This window comes from Aquila chrysaetos, chromosome 5, assembly GCF_900496995.4.
Source record: "Aquila chrysaetos chrysaetos chromosome 5, bAquChr1.4, whole genome shotgun sequence".
In the NCBI taxonomy this organism is placed as follows: Eukaryota; Metazoa; Chordata; class Aves; order Accipitriformes; family Accipitridae; genus Aquila; species Aquila chrysaetos.
Window position 1 is genome coordinate 31,886,184 of NC_044008.1, and position 27,797 is coordinate 31,913,980.

The 27,797-nt window shown below is 37.7% G+C and overlaps 1 protein-coding gene across 36 annotated transcripts in view; it reads left to right on the forward strand.

Moving 5' to 3' along the window:
* The window catches only part of NRCAM (neuronal cell adhesion molecule), a 166,622-nt gene that overhangs the window by 51,049 nt on the left and 87,776 nt on the right, over positions 1 to 27,797 (forward strand). For 28 of the 36 annotated variants that reach the window (XR_005932410.1, XM_030013514.2, XM_030013516.2 and 25 more), the window contains exon 2: positions 5,323 to 5,417. The exons of 2 other annotated variants lie outside the window; for them this stretch is intronic. The gene's annotated coding sequence lies outside the window, so the exon portion shown is untranslated. Of the gene's footprint in view, positions 1 to 559; positions 822 to 5,322; positions 5,418 to 26,601; positions 26,618 to 27,050; positions 27,203 to 27,797 lie in introns of those variants that run through there. 6 more of the 36 variants (XM_041123501.1, XM_030013507.2, XM_030013502.2 and 3 more) reach the window with 5 other exon arrangements.

A 27,797-nucleotide genomic window follows, 5' to 3' on the forward strand; every position in this document is an offset into this window, starting at 1 on the left:
CCAGAGATTCGTGTGCTGTGTGAAACCGATGGCTTTATTACTGTGGACAGCACATTCAACTCTTCTAAAATGTTTTCATTTACTTCTCAGTATGTTTAAATTTTCTTTCTTGTACTGGAATTTCACCACTCAGCACAAATAGTAGCTTTTGCAACTATCTGCCTCTCAGGCACTGTTGATGGAGGCCAGGGGGTTGCCCCATTGGCAAGTTATGAACTAGAATGAACTTAAAGGAAAAATGAAACAAGAGCTCTAAGTTGAGAGGCAAGTCACAGGTAGCTGCTTTGGGGCAAACTGTGGCTATGGTAAGATCTGGATGAAAGTCTTCATTGATTTTACTGGCCGCATTGTTTATGCGCTCTGTGTAATGAAAAGGAACTACATTTTTTTTTTTTTTTATCTTTTCGTTGATAGAAGCCAATTACTCTTAAACAAACAAATGGAAAAATACCCTACTACAGTGGCCATCATTTTACTAAAAGGTTCATGCAGCTAAGCAGATTTAACTCTGCTTTTAAATAAATACAGGGAAATGTTTAACCCCTATTGTATGGCCACAAAGCCTGTGCTGATCATACAGAAGCTTGGGGGGGGCTGAGGACAAAGCGACGGGCTGCTGGAAACGGCTCCTCTTGTACGTGCTTCTGCACACAGTCCAGCAACAGCAGGGCTTAACAGCAGAGTTTTGTCAAGATTGCAACATGAAGGGGAGCATGGTACAAATTCTTACCTCTCGCTAACAAAAAGAAAGGGGGGGAAAAAAAAAAAACCAAACCAAAAAGGGAAGAGGACTAAGAGGACTGTATAGCTATATGCACAAGGTAATGGCCGATTTCCCTTTTCTGTTCTGATTCTTCTCAATCACTTACATAGTTGAGATTTGTGTACTTTAGTGTTAGTTAGTTTGATTTATTGGAAAGAAGTAACATGAGGAAATGGATTTTATACCTCTGCAGAGGAGAATAAACCTACTCTGTGTAACTTATTAAAATATTTGACTTCGGTTAACAGTCTAGGAATTGAAATGAAGGCAGTTATGTTTTGTATCCATGGAGGAAAGGCATGACTTTGCAACATGTTAATGATCAGATGAAATTTATATTCTGTTTTGATTATTATAATATGTGTAAAGTTAACGCATTTTTCTTATGGATGTTAATATAATCTAGGCTGGCCTTACTTGCCTTAGGAAATGTCTTCGTGAAGATGTGTGTATGAGAAATGAAAAACCGGACAGTTATTTTTGGTGTATTTCCAGGATATTCTTTTCCATTATTACTTTGGCAGAATCATCTGGGGTTGAGCACTACCAGAAATAACATAGATATGACAGAAAGATTGATCACTGCCCTCATCAACCAACAGGGCAGTTTCTCCTTTTCTGAGGACGCCTCATCACTCTTTCATTCTGAAAGAAGAAATGACATGAGGGTGAATAATAGAGCCCTGTAGTACTGGATTGCATAAAACTGCTTAAATACACTAAACAAATTCTATATGTCACAAAGCAAATATTTTTCCAGGTCCCCTGAAAATGTTTTGTATTAAATAACTTTCTGTGGTATTGTAAAGTAAAAGGAAACTGAATTATATATGTGTGTAGATAGATAGATACATTATTAATTTTATAAGAAAGCTGCATATTGTCTCATTCTATTGCTTTCTAAGGTTACATTAAGAACATTGAAGTGTTTTAACCTTTTAATGAGTATTTTGAATACATTTTGTATAAAAACATTTGGCCAAATTTTGTATTTTGCATTTTTTACATTTGAACTTTTTGCATAGTTATGTATTACAATCTATGTATTTTCTATTCTAAATTTTACTTGCCTGAAGCCTATCAACACTATTAGTAGAAAAGTTTGTAAAGCAACAATACTATGTAAATTTTAGTTCTTTCACAAATTGTTAAATTAATAAGTACACAGGAAGCTTAATGTCAGGTGCGGAAAGTAAAAAGCATGCTTTACATTTCCACAATGTGCTAGCGGCCAAACTCATACACACAAGATCAGAAATTACACGACCCCAAATACATCTAAGAGATTTTAAACTGTATTTTATCTAATCTGTAGACTTTTTAAAACCATCTTTTTCACTCTCCTCCTTGATTTTTTCTCTCTTCTCCCCTCTCTCTCTTTTTTCTTTTTTTCTTTTTTTTTCTTTTCTTTTTTTTTTTTTTTTTTAATTCATGCTGTCTCACTCATGGTTTTTCTGTAAGGGTAAAAATGCTCCTCTCACTTTGGAAACTAGAGATCTGGTTATTAATTCACATTTTTAGACACGAGGGTTTCCTGGCTAGAATGAAATATATGGGACTTTACCTGATAACTCCTGTAAGATCATGCCACCAAGCCATTCAAAGTATTCTCTTCATGCACTTAGCATTGTGAATAAGAATGTGAACTTAAAAAAACCGAAAGATTGCTTCTTTACTTCTTCATTCCAGCTGAGTTGATTTTTGGATGTTCAGGTGCTCTTCTGTACACTATTTACAGTGTATGGGTATTTACAATGGGTATTATTTCCTTGGAGTTTCGAGCTTTTGTTAAGCTACTTCCTAAAAGACTACCAGAGAAAATAAGTAATGTCACAGCAAAAGAATCTGATCATGGACTGCAAATAGGTAAAAGCTGCAGATGTCAAGAAGAACTGTAGCAAATATTTATTTTTGGAGCAGCATGTGTGTAGTCCAGGCATCCAAAGAGATTGATATTCTGACCATTTCTTACCCAGCAATTGAGAACAGTTTGACTGTAGTATGGTTTCTTTTCTCCCAATAAAATACTGAAAATTGTAGTTCATTATAGTATGTCCCAAACCATATATATTATTACATAACTGTGTTTATTTCAAAAGAGTAAGAAGAACCAAGTGGTGAGGTTTTTTTCCCTTCTTTTAATGAGTGTTAGAAGTCTGGGAAAGCTTACCCACAGTGTCGAGACCTATGGTTTTCTGCTGTATGTGAGGTTTTACACATCTGGGTTTAAGATCATGCCTAACTTTTAGACATAGCCCTTGAGGCTACAGCTGTTCTTTACTGGTAATAACAGCAAGATAGGGACAAATTCCTGTCATCAAGGTAGGCTAATTGGCAAGGGCTGGTCTGCCTCTACATTTTGAAGTTCTAGAAAATTGGTCTCTTGTAAAATAGACTGGTCATACTCCCCCAACTTAATCTGAATTTCATCTGAGCGCTGGGATGTTCCTGCAGCCCTAATAGGCTGCTAGTTAGTGTTCTGATTTCAGAGTATCTGGAATAGTGAGAGCTGTATTGCAGCCCATCAAAGTGATGATTTTGCAGCCCAATACTGCGAGTCTGTGGCGTGTGCTCTGGAGTGTGGTGTGGAGGCAGGTGGAGTGTGCAACTGAGGATGCAGTGCCTTGCATGGGAGAATTGCAGGACTGTCTAGAGTGGAGAATCAAAACTTACCCAGTCTTACCCATACTCCCCTTTAGAAGGGTCCCTTGGGCTGGAGCATGCCCTGAAGTGTGCTCTGGTTTTGTCTTGGAGACAGTGAATTGGCAGACGGAACCAGTGTGAATGGCAGGGTAGATGTAGCCATCAACTTTATATAATAGAATATGCGTGATCATTGTCGTACTCGAGTGTTTTGGTGAATTAGGAGTTGCATGCATGTAGCAGTTCTGAATGCAAGTTCTGTGTTGACTTTGGCTCATCAAGGTCCTATTGGTTTGCAGGATCTGCTGGTTTGTTCCAGCTGAATGTAGAGGGAGGGGGGTAGGAAGGGATTTGAGTGCCTGAATAAAGATGAATGCAATGAAGTGAAATAAATTATATATGCCAAACTCCCAGAGTTACAAAGATAACATATTCTTTCCAGTGCTTTATTACGTAAGAGCAACAAGTTGATTTGAAAGAGCATGATAAAGAGCAATTTATGAGGAGCGCTCTTGTTACTGGAAAAAACAGCTACAAGAAAGATCTGGTCAACAGTTAGGGTTTTGCCAATTGGCAGACCAATTTAATAATAAAAAAGCTTTTAAAAGTACACTGAAAGAAGTTGTACAATTGCGATATCAATTTGATGGGAAATTAAACTGATCTTACATTGTCATAAGTTGACATTTTGCAGTCTCTCCTGTTTTACCTTACAAAATAGTGGTAATCTGCAGTTACGAGTAAACGATGAACTTTTCTACAGATAAAATGTATACTTTTAAGTACAGTATATAAAATAACAGGTGCTGCAGTGATGCTAATCTCTTATTATTAGCTTCACTTCCATCACCGGTTCACTGAAATAAGGACTACATATTGTGGCAAGCACAGCTGAGTTTGGAGATGAGCAACATGTACTGTAAAATTAAAAGACTGTAAGGGAAATCCTCAGTTAGAAATTTTTTGAAGCTCGCTTTCAAAAATGATCCTATGTGAACCTTGCTTGCTTGAAAGTTCAACTCCACATGTGCATTACTGTGGAAAAATAAGCAACCTCCTTCTCAACAAAACCTCAAATATGTTTAAAATAGGGGTTTTAAAGTAACAATGACTGAGAGAAGAGAGGAACTGGGTGCATAATTCTTGTGAATAAATGAAGAAGGTAGCAGTTGAATTCAAAACAAAACCTCTCCTGCTGTTTCCTCTCCTTGTATTGTGCTTTCAACTGGGGGGGGGTGGGATGGAGAGAGGGGGTTGTCTGTTCTATCCCTCAACTAGAATTTAAGATATTCTTCTAGAAAGTGGGAGATCAGACAGTTTACAAGTTGACTATAAGTCCAGATCTCTCTCTGTCTGGGTAAGTGCTGTGGCCAAAGGCTTTTCCTGCAGTAGAGGCTTGCTGTCAGCTCCTTTGACCTCTTACAGCAGATGTCTTTTTCAGAAGCTTGGGCATCTGTATCCCAAAGAGCACTGAAGTGCTTGGTCCTGAGGAGATAGAGGCACCTGGTGGGCCTTAAGTTAGGTTACTGAATGCTAGAAAGATGTGCTTAGGCTTTCCTATTGGCTTGTTCAAGCTTTGCAAAGCACTGAGTGTTTTTCACTGATGATGCAGCAAACCTGGATAACTACATGGGTGGTCTGGTCTGATCTGATGTGACCAGCTCTGTTGTTTTGGAGAGCTAAATGCAAAACGTGATTTTGAAACCTGGGGAGCTTCTTTTGTTCCTAATGCTTCTTATTTTTTTCTTCAGCCCAATGTATATAAATTAGTTGCTATTAAAATACCATTCCACTTGACTTAACTGAATTTAGTATTGCAGCTATATCAAGACATATCTAATGTATTTGTTGTAGTTTAACAGTGAATGTAATTATTGGCCTTTATAAATATTTCAGGTTGTATAATATTTTTTCAGGCAAGGCAGTAACATAAAGACCTGTCATACACAGGATAAGAAGGAAGGAAAAGTAAAGAGATAGACCATCTTGCTCTGAAGCTATTTGTACAAAGGTAAGATAATTTTTTTCCCTCTAAATTTTAATTTCCTATGCTAACTGGGGAAAAAAAAAAGCTACTGGCATTAAGTTTCTATCTGTTAAGTTTCTATCTTTCTGTTCAGTTTCTGTTAAGTACTATCAGGGTAGTCATATAATGTGTTCTGCATTTACTTGCATTTCCTTGTTTGTTTGAGTTAACAGTTTGTGATTAATATAATCTTTAAAATGTCAGCTCAGCTTTTAACTGAAGGGCTCATATCAAATATATTAACTAGAAAAGCAGCTAAAAGTATTTCATAGCTTCACATAATTGAAGGTAGGTTTAACTATGTCTAATGTTCTCTGCTGGAGAGAACAGGGGGACAAATAAACTAGTAAAAAGGGGAGTCTGAAAAAATGGGCTTAGAAGGAACTCAAGATATTTTTGTGCCAAAAAAGTAGAAGTTTTTTCTTCTAGCATAGATCACAGATTTGGTGATGGGGACATTCTGAATTCTTCACTCTCATGGTTTAGGCCCTAAGGTTAAAATGTCTGTTTTTGAAGTTTTGAAGTAAGCTTTGATTTTTCTTTTTTCAATGCTCCTCCAACCCCTCCCTGCTCTTGTATTTGAACTGCATAAATCTTTCAGCATAAGAACAGAGATAGCCTTACTTGCTGAATAGTCCATCTGTGTTTTAATATCTGATTTTTTTTGAATTAAAATTTGATTTGGGGGTCTTGAATACAGTACTGTATACAGTCTACTAGAACAGATCTTTTCTATCTTTTATAGTGCGTAGGTGTGGGTAGCTGCATAGTTTTTTATCTGTCATTTATGTGTTCAAGCAGACAGAGCATCTGAAAGCATCAATAATATGTTTAAAACAGAGAAGGGAAGAGATGGGCACTGAAACATTTTGACTTCTGAACTGTATGTTACTGAAAGTAACATTTAGTGCATCCTTTCCAGGCAAAGAAGGTTTTTCTTGGTTCATTTTTTTGTTTGTTTGGGTTTCTGGGGGGTTTGGGGTTTTGTTTGTTTGTTTGTTTGTTTTTTAAATCTTTCAGGAATCTCTTCTGAAATGGTTCTTGTGTTAGTCACTCAAGGGTTAAATGTAGCTTTGGTTAAAGAGGACTGTTACTGTAAGGTTTTTAAACTAGACTGCTCTGAAAAAAAGATAACCATTGAAGACTCTGAAAGGCTTTTTGGATGGTAACCAAGTTAAGGAAGCTCTGAGGTTCTTTGGCTTTGCTGCTGGCTGCTCTCGCTCACCAGGATCCTGGCACCCTATCACTGTGTCCTCATTGCCTCCATAGCTCCAATTCTCCTGTCAGGGAATGCCACCATACAATAGTTCCCCTGGGGCTACTTGGATGAGTGACAATGAGCCAGCTCCAAAGTGACAAGTGTTTGAATGTCTAATTGGGTCAGTGCACAGGTGCCTGCTCCTCCTAAGTGAGATATTCTAGTTTTTCTCTGTGATGTTCTCTTGGTTCCTCTCACTTTTCCTACAGCTGTAAAACAAAACTGTAAATATGTTGATGTGAGAGAACAGGCATTACAAAAGAAGAAGGATGATTTCCTATTAGCCTGTTTTGGTTAAACTAGCTTTACTATTTGAGTACGGACTGGAGGGGAGGCAAAAGGAATCTATTAACATGATGGATGTTTGCTGATACAAATAGACATTGTAATAGACAGTAAAGTGATTTGTTTGGCTGGTGAAAACAAATATATTGTCTTAATCTCGATGTCAGGTAGTTCTCATACTTGGTTAGACCTAGAGGCTTGGGCATCAGGAAACGTATGGGAGAGAAAAAGAACTTGTTTTCTTGTATCTGCACGATAAGGCTTTTCCTAAGTCTAATAAACAACTTGCCTTCATAGAGCGCAGTCAGATATAGGCAACTGGTGTGCAAGGGAACTGTTTTATCTTATTGAAGGCTTGGTCTGTGCAGAGAAAGCAACTGACATTAAGTCCGTAGTCCATGTTACTCAGATGTAGTTGTTCTCCTTTTCTCTCTTCCTCGAAGAGGAACCATGGAATACCAGGGGTTGAAAGGGTGTCTGGACATCGTCTAGCCCAACAGCCTCCCTGCTTAAAGTAGGGTCAACTAGAGCAGCTTGCTGTTTGGACAACTGATTCAAGTGCTTGACCACCCTTACAGTAGAAAAGTGCTTTCTTTTGTTCAGATGGAATTTCATCTTTTTTAATTTGTGACCATTGCCTCTTGCCCTGTCGTGAGGCACCACCGAGAAGTGTTGTTTACCCCTGCCGCCATCAGGTATTTTTACGCATTGATAAGATCTCCCTGAGCCTTCTCTTCTCCAGGCTAGAGTCCCAGCTCTTTCAGTCTCACCACGTATGTCAGATGCTCCAACCCCTTAATCATCTTTGCCGTACTTCACTGGACTCACTCTAGGATGCTTATGTTTTACTTGTACTGGGGAGCCCATGAGTGCACACAGCGCTCCAGACGTGTCTCACCAGCGCTGAGCAGAGGGGAAGGATCAACTCCCTTGACCTGCTGGCAACATTTTTCCTAATGCAGCCCAAGATGCTACTGGCCCTCCTTGCTGCAAGGGTGCACTGCTGGCTCATGGTCTATTTGGAGTCCACCAGGACCCCCAGGTGCTTGTCTGCAGAGCTGCTTTCCAGCTGGTCTTACCCCATCCTGTACTGGTGCCTGGGGTTATTCCTCGCCAGGTGCAAGACTTCCTATTTCCTTTTGTTGAACTTCATGAGATTCTTGTTGGCTTATTACGCAGCTTTTCGAGGTCCCTCTGAATGCCCGTGCAACCAGCTGGTGTATCAACCACTTCTCCCAGTTTGTGTCATCAGCAACTTGCTGATGTGCTTGGTCCCATCATCCAGGTCATTAATGAAGTGGTTAAATGGTACTGGCCCCAGTATTGATCCCTGGGGTACACCAGCGGTGACTTTCTTCCAGCTGGACTTCATGGTGATCACAACCCCTTAAGCCCAGCAGTTCAGCCAGATTTCAGCCCATCTCACTGTCCATTTGTCTAGTCTGTACTTCATCAGTTTGTCTATGAGGATTTTATGGGAGACAGTGTCAAAAACCTTGCAGAAGTCAAGATAAACAACATCTGCTGCTCTCCTGTCAACCACCAAGCCAGCCATTAGCTGGTCTGTTCTGCTCAGAGTGTCTCAGTCTCAGCAGGTGCTGCTGGCAGGGTTGCTCCATGAAATCAGTGTCTGCCCAGTTCAAGGTTTGTTTAAAACAGTCTTGTGAGTTTTGCTTTGGCTGACTTGCATGTGTGTTTCTAAAATAATGGGTTTTTTTTAATGATACATATTTAAAAGTGTGAAGAGTAATCATTTAAACATTGTCAAGTTTGAAAGTATTCTAAGTGGTCTGAAGTTAGCAACATAGCTATTGTCAACATTGTTTACATAGCAGCTGTTTATGTTTCTACCTTGTTGTCCTTACTAATAAAAGAACTGCTGACAGAGGTGAAAAATAAAGGCAAAAAAAGGTTTGACACACTCTTACATCTGTTTGCTGTAAGATAAACAGACTGACTGAAGAAAGGAAACTTTTCATTGGTATGAATCGGAGGAATTATTTATAATAATAACAAAGTACAATTTTTCAAATTTACATTATTCCTTGCAAAACTTTGATTGTGAAAAATGTCCTTATTCTAACAGGACTGGTATATCATCTAGTTAAATTTAGGAAACTTGACAGGAGAAATCATCTGGAAAAGAGAAGCATATTTCAGTAATGTATAGTTTCTTAAACATCAGCAAAGAGAGTATGAAAAGAGTTTCTTATTCAAGAATGTAAATGTAAGTATTTTTAAGTGACAAAGTCCCTCTAGAAATCAGAGACATTTTTATATGGATTGGAAAATGGAAGGCTGTAGAAAGGGAACTCTGCTAGTTTCTTTTGTGGAAAAGCATGAGATTGTTTATGTTAAAAATACCTCCCAAAGCTTTTATTTAGTGATAATAAACTGATGTGTTTTATAAATTCATTTACCGCTAAACAGAGTTTTAAACAGAAGTAGCTGTAACTTATTTAGGGATCACAGCCACTCTAGTTCTGTGAAAGCTTGCCCAAGTGTAGTAAGTGTATGGTTTCTAGGATAACTGTACTGTTCATATAAAATGTGAGGTTTTGCCCAACTTTTTTTCTCACTTTACAATCTCTGATTTCCTCATATGTAAATTGGTTAAATTAAATGGACCTCTTTCTTCAGATGTTCCTTTTTTAGCTCTCTTGCAACGTGTTTTTTCAATATGCTAAGAAAGGACAAAATGTAAGGAAAATATAGAATCCTTACATAGAGTCTTTTCACAAGAACTTTTGGTGATGACTTAGGAGTATCACTTTTATGCTACATGCATTATTGCAAATTTGAGTCGGTTCCTGCAGTAGTCATGAATACAACCAAAGATGCCATAAATAAACATTTTATAACTTTTTTTTTTTTTAACATGATGTTAAAAGGGTAGGGGAGGTAAGGAAAGAAAGGAAAAGAAACATTAAACCAGTCTTTGTTATATTTTTTTCCTGTGTCCTTTGAAAGCTTTCTGAGCTTTCAACCACCTGTGAGAGAAGCAATGGTGAAAGATCTTGGGAATATATTTGAGTGCCATATTTTTGTTCCTTGCTGCTTATGCATACACTAATATCCTGACCCACTGTGAAACATAGAAGGCAGCAACCACAAATACTAAGACATGGATTTATGCCACCTCATTGTAGGTGCTTAGATACCTCAGTTAAATTAACAGCACAGTTGTTTAATCAATGGGAATTGATCCAATTAAAGAGGAACACAATTTTTGGTAGGCAATTTTAATTCTTTTTTAATTTACCTCATCTGCTTACCTATATATCCACTCAAATGTGTGCAAGCACAAAAAAGAGTTGGTGTGTAAGTGCTAACGAGCAGGGAAGGCAGTAGTAAGTAGAAATGAGGGGGAATAGGAGGTCAGTGAGCTGCTGCAGAAACATTTTTTCGTGGAACTACAACCTATGAATTTCACTGCTTCTTTCAGCTGTTCTTTTTTTCCAGTTCTCTTAATCAAGTTAGGTTTATTATTCCTCCTTTGAAAAATGTTGTTGCACCTATTCTCACTCTTGTCCATTTTTAAATATACTGTGGCTAGTATAAAGTGGACATCTTTAGGAGAAGTATTTTGTTACTGTTACTTCTTGATATTGAAACTACTGAAAAAAGCTAAATCTCTTTGACAGTGAAGTTAACGTACCTTGCTGTTACCATATAGGATTCTTTTATCAGAATAAAGTATTTATATGCACCATTATAGTAGCTTTTCAGTTAGCAATATTTATTTCCAAATGTTCTGACTCCTGTAACAAAATGCATTGTTACAGAATCACAGAAGGGCAGAGGTTGGAAGGCACCTCTGGAGGTCATCTGGTCCAAATCCCCTGCTCAGGCAGGGCCACCCTGGGCTGGTTGCCCAGGACCACGTCCAGACAGCTCTTGGGTATCTCCAAGGATGGAGACTCCACAGCCTCCCTGGGCGACCTGCGCCAGTGCTCGGTCACCCTCACAGCGAAAAAGCAGTTCCTGATGTTCAGAGGGAACCTCCTGTGTTTCAGTTTGTGCCCGAGTGATCTTAGTATGCCCAAATGATCTCAAAGCTTTGGTTTCCAGAGATCCATGACTGCACCTTTTCTGTCTTCAAAGCTAGCTTTTAGAAGTGCTTGTAGTTCAAGAGTTTTATTTAAAAATATTATACAGTTGAGTGTACAAACCGGGAAAGAAAACTACATACCAGATCTTCTTGAATACTTGGGCCAGGTCCAGTAGTAAGAAAGCTTTCCTGAGCTTGGAAACACCTCACCACATAAAATTTATTTATTGGAAACTTGGGAAGTATTCTTTTTCTGGATCAGTAAGAGGAGCGATTTAAACCATTTTAACCATTGGTGAAGTCAGTTATGTACTTTTAAATTGGTACAATCAAACATCTTCTTTTACCAGTATGTCACTAGATAGAAATAGTAACAAAAGCCAAGATAAGGCACTCCCTTTAACACAAATGCTATTTTCTTTTTTTTAGTTGAAAGTTTCCCAATGGTTGAGAGCACTCCCTGTAGCCGATGCTGCTTTAATTACAGGACAACTACTAGATTCCATCTAATTTTTTCTCAGTTAATACATTAACACCAGCTTGTGCATATCTTTGTTTTATGAAGAAACATGGAGGGGGGGATAAGGGAGAGGTAATGAAACAATAAAGGTTACTATAAACTGTTTTTACAAATCTGACAATAAAGTAAATGCTTAAGTTGACCAATATTAAACAAATTTTTTAAGCTCCAACTGAAGAATTTTTTTACATGAGTGCATATAGCTTTCAATTGTGACTTAAGTCCTCCTGAAGTTTGGAAGACAGTGAGGTTTATATAGTTTTCTTAATAACTCCTCCCCCCCCCCAAAATAACGATGCTTCATGCTTTTACTTACTGCAGCTACTCTGTATGGCAAATATATATAATTTGATCTTTAAAGACTCTTCAATTTATGCAGTTAGCAGAATAATAAAATAATTTAGTTTTTGAGGTCTTCTGGTGGGCCTCAAAGTCATCCAGTCCAACCTCCTGTTCAAACCAAGGCAAACTTTAGAGTCAGAGGAGATTGTTCAGGGCTTTGTCCCATACAGTTTTAAAAATCTCCAAGGGTGGAGATTCTACAGCCTCCTTGGGCAACTTAGTATGTCCTTAACTGCTGTCCTTAGAGGATTTGCTCCTTTTTATTTAGTATCTCTTTAGTATCTCTTGCTCCTTTTTGTGATCAGAAGGAGCACTACTGGTGTACTCTAACTCCTCATCCGCCTGTATCACATGTGCCTCTGCAAGCAGGTCAGATCAAACTTTAACATAATAATTTAGCTTTACTAGCATTCTCATACTTTAGTCTACTTTCTGAAATATGATTTGCAGAACAAAATGAGAAATTCAGTCCCAGCAACACAGATATTGTTTGTGGATGGAAGGTTGGACAGATAACTGATGTTCAGCTTTTTGCTGCAGGCAGGTATATGAGCTGTTCAGACATTGGTTTGTATTTGTGTCCTGTGAGCAGTAATCCCAACCCTTTCCTTTGTTGTTCCTTCTGGTAGAAAGCTGACTCTCTTATTTCCAGATTTTAATTTCATTTTTTACTAGCAAGGGTTTCTTTCTCTCTTTCCTTGTACAGTCTCTCAAATGTCTGCGTTATTTGCAATAGATAGTTTTATTTCCCTCATTTGAAGCCTGGCCCAAGACGTTCTTGGGGCCTTTTCTCTCTTGCTGCGCCATGGTGCTGCATGTGATAATACAAGAATCTGACTGAGGATGCATAGGAAAGGAAACTAGTCAGAGGTCTTTATCAGTTGAAGATTAAAATAAAAAATAAGTCAAGCAGCAGACCACAGACTTTTTTCTAATATATGGGTGCCATTTGGGTTTTTTTGTTTTTTTCTTTGGTTGGGTTTTTTTTTGTTTTGTGTTTTTTTGGGTTTTTTTTATGAAATACTCATTCTTAGTTCTTTGAATATTTTAAAAAGTGTTTTTTAGGAATCTCATTTTGTATCTCAAGAAGTGCAATGTCTTTCATTTCTGACCTGTGCTATATTACATATGAGTTCTGGTACAGTATGTAGACTTGTGGATTTCAGATAAACAGAAAGCAGTAACATGTTCAATGTGTATGGTTCTGCTTTCCGTTCAAGACAAGTCTAACAGAGATTCTTCTTAATGAACTTTATGCCTGCAAGGGAGGGATAGATGCCAAAGGTTTCTCCTGCCATTAAGTTTATTGAATCTCTTTACTGTGAACAGCACACATTTCACTGTGTGTGTGTGTGAAAGAGATGTAATCTTGAAACCACAAGATTTCTGTGAATATAAGATAGTTTCTCCCTTCTGGCTACCAGTGGAAGATTGAAAACACAATCAGTAATGGATCAGAGGACCTCCCTGACTTTCATGTTCTTTCTGTGTCTCTCTTCCTGTCTCTCTTTTCTTTCCTGACTGTCTTTACCAGACATAAGAAGTGCTTCTTGCTTTTGTAGGCCTACAAAGTGTCCTTTGGGTCAACAGATGCTGTACATGTTTGATAATTCTCAGTGGATATCAGTTTGTCCTTTTCCTGAAATGAGACCATTTCTGAGCCATTTCTTAATCCTGTTTGACCTTGGATATATACTTCTGAATCTCATTGATTTCACATCATCAGACATGATCAAAAGCTTACCAAACCTGCCCTCTCACCCCTAATATCCTGCATCTGTTTTACTCAAGAGATTCTTTCAGGCTGGTTCAACAGGACACGAGATGTCACAAACTTTGTAGGCAATGCTGTGACTCTGCATTGGGGTATTCATGGTGACCAGAAAATATCCACGTAGTGCCTTAAAAAAAACAGTACATGCTATGTTAGGAAATTATTGTGACATAGGTACAGAGATAAATCTAGAGAACACAAGAAAGGCCAAAGATGGTAATGAAGGAAGGGGCTATATTTTCCTGCACAAAGAATGGTTTTCTTTTTTTCAGAGATATTAACTGAGGTTAAAATATAGAAACCATGAAGAAACCTGACTCTTAAATTAGCACTTCCTGGAGGATAATTAAAAAAATTACTTCCAAACTTAAGTTGCATTGCTTAGTTTTACTCTCAGAAACCCAAGCAGACACTGTACAGAATCCCAGGATTAAAAGTGGATGTGTCCTAATGGGCCATCAGGTCATGTAACTGTTACATTAGTGTGAGTCCACCTCTGGGTGGAAGACTAAGTGAGAATTTGGCAACAATCTGAACTTTAAAATAAAAGTTAAAATACAGCTGAATCCAGTATTTTTTTTTTTTTTAAATGCAGCTTTCGATAGTGTCATAATGTTTAAGGTAAATGATACTTTTTTTCAGGCTGTGACTTAAGAGACCCCGCCTTAATCTCTGTTCTCCTTCTTTATCCTACAAGTGTACATATATTTCAGTATTTTAAAACATGATAGAGAATTCAAATACAAAGATCTGGGGACTATAGAGCTACACAGATTGGAGCTTCCAAAATATTTTTAATTTCCATTGTTTCTCCTAAATAATTTACCCTCTTTACAAATCTTTTCGTGTCTGCTGCTCATCTGCTGCTGTATTTTTTTCTTTGCTTTTCTCGCTGCTGTGTTGCTAGGATGTGCTCAAGTAGATGGAAAGGTTACAATGCACTTAATGGGAGAAGCTTCTCAGTGAAGTGGGAAAAGCAGCAGAAAATAAATTGTATGAAGATCCTAAAATAAAATATAAGAATTAATAGTTGAGCTATTAAAGTAATATCTTTAGTATGAATTTGTATGCAAAAAGCTTATCTGTAATTAAAAACTAAATTACACAGTTAAGGTTAGCCCTTTGTGATAATGTATTCCAACACCATTAACAGGCCTGATATCTAGTGTTTACAAATCTTGATTTTTCTGAATTGACAATTTAAAAAGTATTCACTAAAATATTCATAGTAAAATGTCATGAGTGATTAACAGCCTGTATTCTAGTGTAAAGATTTTTTTTTTAAAACAGTTGTTTCCAAACAACAAAAAGTAAACAGATTATTCATACCACACTAGGCATTACTGCAATTCAGCGTTACCTCAGATAACAGAGTTTCCAGAACTGCATGAAGTACGTAGTTCACAGTATTGTGAAATGATGTCAGCATTTTTAGGATTTTTACTACAGTTATTTGGCATTTTCTTTAAAAAGAAATTACTCTGTTTTAATCTTCATATTTCCTGTCTTGCAAGAATTTTGAGTCCTTTTGTTTCATTATGGAAAATTATTTATTTTGAGAAGGTTTGAAACTGAGAATCTAAAATTGTTTCAGTTAGGAAAATATTTTAGTAACTTAATGCTCCTCTCCACTATATTTCTTATGTTCTGTCATCATTTGAGCCTTGCCAACTTGAAATATATGGTATGTAGTTGATTTAGAGGACCTGCCAAGAATGGACGTACTGTGTAAGGGAGGCTAAATAACTGCAGAAGTTTAAATTGTCTAAGAAACACATTTTTTGAATATAAAACATTTTAAAATTTGAGTTGTAGCTAGATCCGCTAATTATCTGAGTAACTATCCCAGTTCTCAAAGTGTTGCTCCAACGGAACTTCACATCATGTTTGATGAGAACTGCTACCTCCTGTATATGGCTGTATTTAGGTTGGTGAACTTTGTCCAGTCAAAAATGGATTTTTATGGCTGGAGGCCTGTAGGGCAACTCAGCCCTCCTCACTGACCGTAGAAAGATGAATTAAGTATTACAGGTGGTTCCCTCTGGACTCTCTCAGGGCTGGTCTACAACTTGAAAGTTTTGTTGGCAATTTACTGGGCAATTAAATTCTCAGGAAGTACTTCAAAGGAAAATGGATTTTTGGCTGGCAGGAATGGATGTTTTCCAGCCAGAGAAAAGAGAAAAACGTTGCAAGGAAGATTTAAACCCTGTAGGTATTTTTTAAATAACCTACCACCAACTGTCATATCTTCCTACTAGTTTAAGTTTGTACAGACAAGTTTCTCCAGTCCTCTACGTGAAACGGTAGCTCTCAGACCACACAGGTTCTGAAGGTATCGAAGCTCCTTCACATCTAGAACAGCAGACTGCAGAAAGATAGCATGCTTCTACTTGTTCATGTCTTTCAAGGAGTTGTAAAACTCATGAGATAGAGCCGTATCTTGAATGATGATATGGAATAACATACAGCAACCATTCTTCCAAATTGGTCACATACTTAAAGGACAGTATTAGTTGCCTTGGACTAAGTTTGCAGAGCCCTGGAGAACTGGACAACTTCAGTTCATGCAAAGTAAATGGATTAAGTTTATTACAGTATATTTTAACGTTATTTTCACTATACTTCTCCATGTCTCGTTGGTTCAGCTATCGCAGTATTTGCTGTTGAAGGAGTAAAGATAGTATTTTGTTCTTTTTGGTCCTTTGGGATCTTTTCCAGAGCAATGAGATGGTTGAGGAATGTGGAAAAGTGTAAGCGTTTTAGATGCAGCACTTTGGATCTTTGCTTAGTGAAATGTTCATGAATTCAGTTAGTTGATGTAAAACACTGGAAGGACAAAAATACTCCTGCAGCCTGCAGATGTTAAAAGTGGTTGTGCGGTTTAATGGGAACCGTAAGAGAGTAATTTTTATACGTTAAAAATTGAATTTTGTTTCTTTCCTCACATAGTTGCCCCCAAACAGTATCTAGTATGAAATAACAATTGTGATTCTCAACATTTTCACATGTATGCTGCTATCAGTTTTTAGCTTACTTTATAAGTAAGCTTTTTAAGCTGAAGCTTTTATAAAATCAGTTTGCTCTCTACAGAAGTATGCTTTGTTTAGTCAGTTGAAAATTAACACAAGTTTAGAAAAGCTGGTGGGGCATTTTGTTTGACTCATTTTTTGGCACCAATGCAGAAAAGTAACTCATGCCTAAACTATAAGGAAACTGGATCCACACCTGTTCTTTTTAAAACTAACGTAGTCCTTTCAAGGTGTTTGACACTTATTCACTGGTATCGCAAAAGTAAGTTACAAAAAGGGTTTTGAGAGCTTGATTCTTCATACTGCTGTTGTGAAAATCATGAGGGTAACCTGTATGAAGTTGCAGGAGTACTGATAAGTAGGAAGTAAAACTGGGAAGGGTGTTTGGCCCGTATATTCTATTGAAACAATAATATTAAAGGCTTACCACAAACAAATGTATTATACTGACTGAAACAGTCCTCACCATCATTGTGTTTTCCCAGCATTACTGCAACATTTAGATAATGCATTTGGAAACTGAAATGAGATCCATTTATTAATTTAAAGCTGTATCTTTAGAAGAGCTGGGAGGAATGGTGAGGTTGCAGAGGATTTAAGTAATTGCATTTTGATATTAAGAGCTTTACTCTAATACTTAAAAGGGGAAGAGCCACAAAAAAGCTTCCGTAAATTTCTGAATGTTTATTGTGCCGTATCAAACTGAATAAAGATATTTTTCACTGATTTAACTTTTTTTGTTTGTTTTACTTAAAGGTCCAAGGAGGATGCTTAGTTTTATTCGTCACAAACATGCTGTAGCAGGGTCTACTCTTTGACAAGTGGGACTGAGCACTGCTAAGGATCAGAAATGGTTTCCACAAAACAGCAACTAGTGTATCAGAGTATTGGGTTCCTATTAGAGGGCAGCCCTACACAAGAAGATACCTAGACTTTGGAAGATAGCATACTGCTATTACTTCTTTGCTGTATATACTCCGTAGAAGCAGTTACTTGTGTTTTCTTGACTACACAATGGCCCAGCTTCAGAATGAATACAATCTCCTGAGAGTCTTGTGATTATAGCCTTTTGCTAGCTTAGACCTGAACTGGGAAAAGCCTAGCGTACAGGTTTCTTCCTACTCCGTAGTTGCATTACCACACTACTGTGCAAAGCACTGCTGCATCCTTCTTCCATACGCAAAGTCACGGTGTGGTCTCATGACTGCACAACAGGTTTTCAGTTCTGATTTCTGGTTTCCTACTGATATAACTACTTTGAACTCTCAGGAGAAAGAATTCAGAATTTTTCAGTAGTTTCTGTTGGCTGATAGGCATTTTCTCACTGAGATTGCTAGTTGTTGCGTATACTGTGCACAAACATCTGTCTCTCGTGTTCAGTCTAATAGGGAATGTAGATGCCCAAACCAACAATGCGAATTCTTTTTCTGGAGCAGGTGCTTAAGTCCTTATGGTGTTCAGTGCTGGGAAGCCTGTGTCTGTTGTTTCTGGTTTTGGTCCAAGGTGTTCAAGTAGGATCTTGTGGCTTGCGTGTACAGTATTTGATATTCTCAGTTTGTTCATCATCGAGCTATTGAATATCCCTGAGTTGCATAGGGTCCAGCAATGAATGACTTAACCAGTCACTAACAAGGTTTTCTTCCCTGGAAGAATACAAATAAACAAATACTGCAAACACAGAGTTGCAGATTGTAACAATAAATGTTCCTGCACCCATGATTCTTCTTGCAGCTGCAGCACAGCATCTCTTCTTACAACGCTTCAGCTCTCCTCCTACAGCTGTTGTTCAGCGGAGGTCTCTGCTGTAGGGTATAGATCTTGCCTTCAGGGCTGCAGGGCTTTGAGAAGAAGAGTCGTTGTACAGAGAAGTAAGCATATGAGAGAAAGGTTACAGAGAACATGGGCTTAGGACACAAACATACTGTAAGGGCAATGTGTGGTGTCTGCATTTGTACCTTGACAGATGTCAGCACTTGTCTCTGTTATGCGTGCAGTTACCTTCCTTGTCTGTTTAGTACAAAAACTACCTGTGACATGTTGTGTCTGACAGTAGCTTCTCTGTGGAGCCTGTGAGATGTGGTTTGCACAGCACCTTTGTTCTCGGGCGCTCTGTTGCACCCTGCTGTCTTCTCCCAGACCTCAGGAAAGCAGATTACTTGACCTGTATTCCTCTCCTGAATTTAAAGCATGTTAGTTCAGCATAACCTCCATTTTGTTTCCAGGAGGCACCCACTTTGTACCAGGGTGCGTAGGTCCTTTGGTACTTGTACTCAACCAGATAATAACCTTATTTGATTTGAGGAACATATTTGGATGCAGTCATGTCTAATTGAACTTCGCAGCAGAATTCCTATTGACATTACTGAGTTAGGATATTATTTGTTATCACTGGGTGTCCGTGATGAGATTGCATTCATAGTGGTGTATGAAAACTGATGGAATTAGGTTCAGATTATTTAATTTATGTTTCTAGTTTTTTTTTTTTTAAGCTCTTTTCATCTGTACTAGTCTGCACAGGTAGGAAGATCCATACAAAGATGTCTATGCTTTTTTTCAACTTAATTTGAAAGGAGAGTGGCCATGACAGGCTATGAAAAGCTTTCTGTGATGCAGTTTGTGACACTTCATACAGCAAATACACTTGGCCCTTATTTGGACCTTAGCACTAAACAGCAGTTACGAAGCCATTGCTTTTTATGATACCATAATTCTCCACCATCCATTCACAATAGGAAATGGCTGAAGGAGCACACCATCCTGTGTTGATGTAATTTGCTTTCTAACATGGTGACTTCTCAACTTAGCGTGTAGACAGATAGGTGTTCTTCAAACAGCTCAGCCAGCAAAAGATCTTACAGCCTATCAGCCTGCCTGACTTTCTGTCTGCTGATGGGTATTGCCTTCCTGTGAGAGCCAGCTAAATCACTCATTTGATATTTTACCTGTTTAAATCTTGTTAATTCCTTTGTTACTTGAGCCAGCTGGAAGAGGACATTTGTCCGTAACCTTAGAGAACCCGTAGTATGCTGGTGATGAAATTAAATTGGGCACAGACCTATAGTGGTGGACCAGAAGACAGTATAACTTGAAGAGTTAGGGATAGTGGCTTTGGTTTCGTCAGGTGGATTTGTGGAACCTAGTCTAGCATGTGTATGTCTAAGCATAGAGAACTAGAAGTTTTGACCCTAAACTTATTAGGCAGAGGCAGGAAGAATAACCTCAGGTTTGAACAGACCTGATCTAAAATCTCACTGACCCTATAACGTGGTCAGTAAAGTACTAGATTGGGCTGTGTCGGCACTATCATCAGAGGGGAAAAAATGCTTACAGTATCACTTTGCATTCAGTTGGGATCAGCATTAGAAGAGTAAAATGTAGCAGGTGATTTCAGACGTCTAATTAAACACCAGGGATTGCATTCCCTCTGTTGCAAAAGATGAAATCTAAAATTTGTGATATGAAAATTCTCCAGTTTTGCTTTTTCTGCAACCCTTGTAAGTCCTTAGTGAAACAGAAAAACTATTACATTGGAAAAGCATCTATGGAGCATCAACATTTTCAAGCTTTCATTAAATGATTAATCTATATAGGATTTGTGGAATCCAAAGCAGAAACATTGTTAAATAATGCATGCTGAAGAATACATAATCTCATATTTATTCCACAGAGGCTTTTGGTTTTGTTTTGGGATTCATGAACTCTCATGGGTCTTCTAAAAATTAGCAGATGTGAGTACTTTAATAGCTCAATAATGTCATCTGTCTGGCATCAGGAGCCCTCTTTTGCAGTAGCTAAGTGTCTTTTGATGTGTGACGTGGTCCGGTAATGTTGTAAAGCTCTCTGGCTTCACTGAAGAGTAAATGACTGAGTATCAGCAGTTTGTAAAGCCTTTTAATACTGCTGAAAGAACAGATACTGACAGTGTACAGTGCTAGAACAAAACAACAAAGACTGGATATACAAATGATGATGGCCACTTAGTTTCTAAAATAATTACAATTCATGTGGTTTTGGCTTTTACAACTTTGGAGTATAAATCCTTTTTGTTGAATTTCTATAAAGTGTTATTCAGGAAACACATTTCTGCAAGAAAACTGTCAAATGTTTAGCCACAGAAAGCAAAAACATTTCTTTGAAACCTGTCATCCAGTCATCTGTCAGTATATTCATTAGTTGTTGAAATGCCACCAAAGCAGCCATGAATTAGAAAGGAAAAAATTGTTTTGGAAGAAGATATATCCTTCTCATGTTACAATTTATACTAGAGGTTTGTAAGTAAATTACTGACCTATTCCAGTGGCGAAATGACAGAAGAAATTAAATGTTCTGCCTGGCAAAATACAATAAAAATTTAATCTGTGGATTATTCACAAAGTGCTTTTATCCCTGCCTTGTTTTGTAGTTCCTTTAAAGCAAGTCATGGCAGCCTGGAAAAAGGATGGACAGGCTTTCTGGGAACAGTAGAAAGTCCCCTACTGCAGCACTTGATCTCAGTCAAGTGGCAAAAGGAAAGGCTCTACCTACTCTCACTACCAGAGGAGTGCATTAACCTCTGTTCAAAAAGTATACTTTCTTTCATCAAGAAAGGTTAATGTGTTTTTCATTGCATTCTGCATTCTGTGTGTAAATTAATTATGAATTTGTGAGTAGAACATCTTTAAAACTACAACTAGTTTAGTAGAAAACCTCCTATGGAAGTTCTCGTGCCTGTCGACATCCTTCTACGATTGTTAGTAATGCACTTGGTACTTCTCTCTTGTTTAAAGTGCCTGACTACTTTTAGAGTGCGAAACAAATGGTTATTTATTGCCATCAGGTGAAGCTTCTTGATGCTGATAGACTTAGCTACTGCTGTTTGTTATGACAAAGCTAAACAGAGCTAAATGCCTTTCCACTCAAAAAATCGTTCCACTCAGAAACCCCCAAACAAATAAAGGATTCTTACAGATTTGAAAAAAAAGGATAGTTTGCAGGTGTGTGCTTACTCACACAGGTAAGAATGAAATCCGTTGAAGACAACAGCACGCTGAAAGGGATGGAGAAGCTTCGACACAGCCTAAAAAGTGTTAGTGCGTGGCCTGGGCAGAAGCAGAGGCAGTCAGCTGCTCGGTCAGGATGCTGCCTGAAAAGGCTATGAAGCTTTGAGCACAAAACCAGCATCTGATTTATTTTTGAAAGAATGTCACGTTAGACTCTTACAGATGAATGAAATACATTTTAAAAATCTCCTTTTTGGGTAACCTACACACCAAGATGTCTCTTGGCCAGCATTCATGTCAAAAGCAGTATTTCTCTTATTTTACTGTATTGACAGTGCTTTGAGAATTATTTTTCTTTCTTCCTGAAAGTATACCAATAGCTGAAATGAAATTAGTAGGCAGAACCTCTCGCAAATCTTTATTCCTCTATGAGCTTTTCTTTAATGTGGCACACAGTTTAACCGATTATTTAGCAAAAATAGATTTAAAGTTCTGATACAGCTCGGTGAGTTTTGATGGAGAATCTTGGGTTCATTCTCCCTCTGTGTCACATTCCACAGTATTGTATTAACCTAATAAATGTTCTGTCAAGTACCTGTCTTTGCACCCCTTTTCCGTAAATACCTTAAATATGACTTTTCAGTTTCCTTTTTAATAGCTGCTTTGACTTTTAGATAACTTAATGATTTCTATATCATTTGCAAACTGGTGTGCAAACAGAAAAACTGTTGTGCCAGACATGTATTTGCCATGCAGGTGAGCACAGGAACGGCACAGTCAGGGTGCTTTTTTAAAGGAGGGTACTCATCAAAGCAACAAGTTCTCATTAAGTTGAGAAATACAGTTCTAAGTTGTCACAGGGCAGACTAAATACTGTTTTCGTGTGTGTGTGTGTGTAGATATTAATTAATTATATACCTTATGTATACAACTAATTTTCCTATCTTTAGAAATAAAAGCCTCCAAATATAGAATTTACACTATTTATAAAATGCATCCTGGTAAATATATGTGAAGGATGATACTATGTTAGAATTATTTTGCAGGAGACTGCTTACATTGATGTATGGTAGTTGCCTACACTTTTTTTGAACTATTTTATTCCTGATAAACCAAATAAATCTTACTTGAATAAGTTAGTGCAAAAGGTTGGTAGATATAAAACTCAGTCAGGGAAATCCAATAAAGGTTTGACATTGCTTTTTACATGACTTAATGGAGTTTGCGGAATATAGTGCTTCAGAATTAAAAATTCACATACCTAACAGACTACACTAGGAGCAATGCTGCAACTCATTAGGAAGAAATACAGGAATGTGTTTTGAATCATCAAGATAGTAAAAATGAAATGTCAATGCCAGTTTTTTTTATGGAAATGTGCAGTGAAATTTGTGAATGCACAATGCCTTGTGTCGTGTCTGAGCCATGGTGAAAGAAGAGCCAGTATGGGCTTTACAGGCTGCCCTGCTATTGCAATACAGACGCGTCACAGGAAAGCGTGTGGGGGCAGGAGATCCACTTCTGTTCTTTCCTTCCCCATGTGCATCAGGAGTGATTCCACTGAGATTAGTGCAGTTCTATGCATGTGAAGTGATATAAAGTAGAAGTTGGTTCAAGTTAGTGTTCTTGATAGTTGATTCTTGGTAAATTCTCAGTAAGTCTGCAATTCGGAGAAGTTAATTCTTTCCCATAGCAAAGCAGGTGAAAAGAAAGCATATTTGGGAGGTTGTCTTTGAATAATGTTACTTTAACCTTTATGGACTTTGTGGAGATTTGAAAAATCATGATGGATGTTCTTGACTTTCCGTTCGTTGAGTCAAATGGAGTAAGTCAGAGATACTAGGATCTAGCTTCGATTTTTTATTTATTTATTTATTTATTTATTTTTTAAAAAAAACAGTTGTGCATAAATACCTATCTTCAGATGTTTGACTCTGCTCTGAACTAATTTTCCTTGGCTTTGCAGAATATTCCTCACCAATGCTTCAGTAGGGAGGAACAGAGTGAACTTAGAGTGATGGGAATACTTCAGCATGGCATTCACCCAGCTCAGATCCATGAAGACTTAGGCTGGGGGTACAGTTTCACATGATGCTTTACTTTACTTAATTTCAGGCTGTCATCCAAAAGAGGTAGTTCCTTTTGGGAAATCTCTGTCATGTCAGAATCTAATCTTTTCTTGCATAAGTTTGTTTTCTCTTGGATCAATGAACTGAAGTAGCTCACTGGGGATATTCTTAAATGGAAGGAAAGAGGGCAGGAACTTGCAGTGAGGAACAGAAGAACAGGACCTCTCCATAGCTTCTTGACAGCTACTTGTCATTAGATCAGAGCAAGCTTAGTGTGCAAGTCCACCCCTAAATAAAGTACCAACGTTTTCACTGAAGTGAAAGGCAGTGTTGGAGAAAACTGTAAGGACCGCTCTTGCAAAAAAGGGAGTATGGCCAGTGAAAGGATAGCCCTAATTCCACCCCCTTATCCCCCCTCAGTCAGGTTCTATTTTAATTTGTGGAAATTAGTTAGCTGCATAATTCTGTGACTCTACCCAGCAAACCAAAGAAGAAAAGTGGCTGTTTTAGTCTCCATGAACCTCCTTTTTCATACCTGCAGTTGCTTAGGATATATGGAAGTTTAAGTACTGAAATGTACTTTCTAATAAAGTACTTTGATGATCAAGAGACTACAGTGATTGCTGGCAAAAAAGAGGAAACTACTTTTCTAACCTGGCCCTTAATGCTTTTATAGTAGCAAAGGCAATTATATGGCTCACTTCATTTCTACTCAGCAGTCAAGTTAGTTCAGGTTTAATTGTATTTGTTTTCTCAACTCAGATTTCACCGGGTGCTTTGTTTAGTGCAGGTGCCTTGACCCAAATACATTAGAAGTGGTTCATTTTGTTTAAAACAATATTTTAACTATACTTCTTAAATCTTTGAGTCTTTCCTTCCTCTATTGTCCCTGTGACATTCAATATCTCTGCTAAACCAGTGCAGTGACTTAGGTAAACTTGCTCTGATTAAACATGTGAGAAAGCATATGTGTGAAGTTCAGAGTGTCTCAGTCATGCCAACTGTTGGCTTTATGTCTGGAAATTCTGGTTTTGTATATTAAACAAAAGGTATATCGCACTTTTCCCAGCATATACTGATGTGACTACATCTTGCGATGTTAAAAATAGCCAAGATTGTCAGCCGTTGTGGAAAAAAGGAATGTAGTTTAATTAAGCAGGTGGTTTAATTCTATTATCTTACCTGGCAACTACCCAGCAGCAAGCATTATATGTCAAAATGCATGTAATTTGTTGGACCCAGCCTAATGCTGGGAACCCACTATTAAGACAGAAGAGTGAGAAAAGGTCTTACTTCATCTTTACCTCCTCCATGGTTTCATGGAGGATTCTTTCAGGCGACTCGTTTTTACAACAACCAGTTCCTGTTACAGAAGGAATTATGAAGTTAAAAATGAGACACGAGTGTGAATGCAGAGATCGCTATGGTGCACTGTGAAAACCTGTAACATTTTAAAATAAATAATAAGGGGTGCAAACAGGTTGGTTGCCTTTGTGTTCCACTCTCGGTTCAAATGTAAGAAAAACAAAACACCTTAAGATGTGAAACTTAAATAAGACACGGACTCTTTCCCTTTTCTGCTCTTCAGGGTTGTAAGAAAAGTATTCCTATGCCCTACTGACAAGCCCTAAATATGTTGATGCCTGTTTTCTGCTTTTTCCTTCTGGAAGAGAAACCTGGCAACTGGTTTTTTTGGTCATTGTTGTCTGGTGACTGCTGCACAGGCAACCAGCATAACATAACTCCTTTCATGAACTTGATCCAATTCCATCTAAAATATAGTGCAAAAAGTTTGCTCCAGGATGTCAAATGACAAAAAACCAAAACCAAACGCAAAACCCATCCTTGAGACTTTTAATGTCTGTCTTGATATGAAGAACATTGTTTTCATGCACTTAGAGATGAAAGTTGATTTGCTACTTTAAATTTTACCCTGATGGGGAGTGAAGCTATTAGTTTCAGTTTAAATGTTGTCTGGACAAATTGAACCTAACCTAATTGTGGAACATAGTTATTAATTTGTCTTGTAGTTTAGGCTAGAAAATGGTGAACTACTTACCAAATCTTTGCAGTGAAACAGCTTGAGTCAAGTTCCTGCTAAGGAAGGAAGGAATAAGGGTTGGGAGAGGGCTGCCCTAATTTTGCTGCCTGGTGCTATCAGCCCATCTCAGCTACTGTAACTGCCCTCTGTGAGAGTGTATTGTTAATTTAGTATTTTATTGTTCTGACAGTAAGAAGAGCCGTATCTCAAAGCCTCTACTTCAGTATGAGGTAGATTGTTCTTATTCAAAATCTGATTGAGGTTTTTTTTCCTTGATGGACTTTATTGCCCGTCACCCTCTTTCTTGATAGATAGCTGTTCTCTGAGCAGTATGGAGAACAGCTCTTCCACCTGCCTGGTGGTGCCCGGCTAGCTTACAGCTTTTGGGAAGGAAGAAAAGACAGCATCTGTCTGTCTTTGAGAATGAAGGATGCTTAGGAGAGATCAGGGTGGGGGAGGGAGACACGTAGTACGTTCACAGCTGGTTGTCTAAGGTCCTGCCTTGACGTCTTGCTCCTTTTTGTAAGAAGGCACTCTAATTTTGTAGTGTACACACACAGTGGCAACCCTCATAAACACCGTGAAACTACATGCTGGGTAGAGTTGCCTTTTCCTTTTGCTCCATCCATGTGCCCGGTGAAGCGTTTCCTAGGAACCCTGCTTTACGCTTCAACTTCTTCCCATAGACCATATGGAAAATTTGGTAAGACGTCCCCATTTCCACAAGTCTTGCTTTCCAGAAGTACTGCTTTGAGATACATTATTCTTCTGAGCAAATCTGAATTGGGAATTGAAGCTGCGGAACCCTAGGGAATAATGCCTGAAGGGAAGTTAAAGGTGAGACTGAAAACCAGGCTGGTTTGAGATGTAAGAACAGGAGATCAAAAATTATTTTCTTCCCAATGGTGCAGTCGTTTCTAGCTGTCCTTACAGACCCAATTAAAATAACATTTGATTAAAATGAATACAACAAAGCACAGTTTTAAGTGGTACTAAGTCTCTGGATAAATTGAAAAAACACCAAAATTTAATTTTATATTAAAGATTAAAGAGTACTTTCTGGTCTTAGTTATATTATGGTTGCTCTGGTGTATAAGCAGTAAGGCAATTTAATGTAAAATTAAAAATCCTTGGACAACAGCATCTCAATTCAAATTAGCATGGCTGAGAAAATGATTTTAGCCTTTAATGTTGATTTATAGCAATTTTGCATTCTTTACATGTTGAAATCCAGAACAGTATTATGCTAATATGGCTGTATCACCTGCAGGTGTTGCTTGAGAGTCGAGTGAGCAGTCCTTTGTATTTTCTTTGAAGGATCAATATTTCAAGATGTGCAAAGGAGAAGGGTCTGACTGACAAGCTGCCTTGATACACTGTTATTCTAACTATGACTGGATTGACTGAAAATTGCCTCAAAGAGTAAGATAATTTATAAAAACTATAAAGCATAGCCAAGTGTTTGAAGTAATCAAAGCTAATTGGGAATATTACTTATTTTCACTTTTTAAATGTCTTGCCTTCATTTTGGTTTCTTGAAGTTTTCCTTCTGAAATGTTCATATTTTGTACTGCATTTGCATGAAAAATACGCATTAGATGTTACAACTATACAAAAATTAGAACTGGGAGAATTTACTGAAATAATTTCTAATAATTGTGCTGCGAGAAATTACTGTTGAGTGTACCCATATTATTGGAGAGAAATTTGTTTTTCATTTTTTGTGCATGTCTAGAAATTTAGCAAATAGCCTGGCTTAAGGGAAAAAAAAGGTAGTTTGGAAATAAAATGGATGCATAATTATAAAACAGTGTCTTTTCTTGAGAATAAGAATTTAGTTGTGGGGTGAAATCATGCTGCCTTGTTTCTGTGCCTAGATGTAATTTCATAAAACGCTGATGTTTCTTTGGATTCCTTATTCTGTGATACAAATATTATATGTGTATATATGATAATAAGCTATTTTTATTTTGAATGATTAAATGTAGTCATTCTCTAGTGTGGATAAAATAACTCA